The sequence below is a fragment of the Lepus europaeus genome, chromosome 18 (assembly GCF_033115175.1).
Source record: "Lepus europaeus isolate LE1 chromosome 18, mLepTim1.pri, whole genome shotgun sequence".
NCBI lineage: Eukaryota > Metazoa > Chordata > Mammalia > Lagomorpha > Leporidae > Lepus > Lepus europaeus.
Genome location: NC_084844.1, coordinates 32,141,770 through 32,143,025, shown reverse-complemented (window position 1 = coordinate 32,143,025; position 1,256 = coordinate 32,141,770).

Sequence of the window (1,256 nt, the reverse complement as noted above, 5' to 3'; positions counted from 1 at the left end):
CGAAAGAGACAGGTGGGTCCGCCGGGCCCGGCCCCCTCCCCGCCCTCCTTCCCGCCTCCCGGCGCTGACGCGAGCGCCGTCCGTCCCCGCCCTGCGCACACGGCCACTTGCCGCCTCGCCTCGTCGCCCGCCGGGCCTAGGGAGGGCGCGTCACACCCGCGCGGGCCGCCCTCGCGTCGGGGCTGTGCCCCTCGGCACGGCCGCCCGGGCCCGTGCTCCACTCCGGGGCTCGCAGCGGCGTTGGGCCCAGGCGCTGCCTCCTCCTCCTCCTCCTCCTCCTCCTCCAGGGCTCGGAGGTCCGCGCCTCCGCGCTGCCCACCCCGACTCGCCCTCGGCCCCGGCCTGGGACGGGACGCTGGGCCTGCGGCTGGCGCTGGAGCGCTGGGCGGCCGGCTCGGCCCGGGGGGGGGGGGGGGCTGCGGCGGCGAGCCCCCGTGCCTCGCCGGGCCGTGGACCAGCCGAGCGGAGCTAGGAGGGGCGGGACTCTGCGCGGTGGGGGCGGGGCCAAGGAAGACGGTGGGCGGAGTAACAGTGGAGGCGTTAGAGGGGCGGGATGGTTGCACGCTGTAATTCGTAACGGAAACTGCTGGTATGGCTGAGTTACAGTATGCCTTGAGCTTATCTGGGACCTTGTACCTCCGCTGCGGTGGAGGCGGCAGCTGGTACGGCTTTGCATGTTGGAAGGAAGAGAACTGGCAGTTTTGGCAGTGTCATGTATGTCTATACTAGAGAGGGGGGTAGGCCCAAGTCCCGGGTAAATGTCACCTGCATGCTTGCTGATTGTGAGGGCACTTAGGAAAGTTCCTGGAAGATGGAACGACAAGATAACGTTGGGTGCACAATGTTTTTAAATTTATGCATTTACGGGGGTCTTCAAAAAAGTTCATGGAAAATGTGTCTTATGAAAGCTACGCGTGGGATTTCAAACACTTTTTGCATTAAAATAAAAATCAGGAGCTTTCTGATTTCGTTAAACACATACTGGCTGAACACCTGCTACGTGCCAAGCACTATGCAAGGAATCCCAGCTCTCACGGAGCCCGGGGCCTGCTGGCCATCCTTGCTGCTTTCCCAGGTGCATTAACAGGGAGCTGGATCAGAAGCAGTGTAGCCAGCACTCAAACAAGTGCTCTGTTTGGGATGCCAGGGTTGCAGGCAGTGGCTTAACCTGCTGTGCCCCAGCACTGGCCTCGAGGGATCCCTCAAGGGATCCTAAACAACCTTTTTTTTTTTTTAGATTTATTTATTTATTTGAA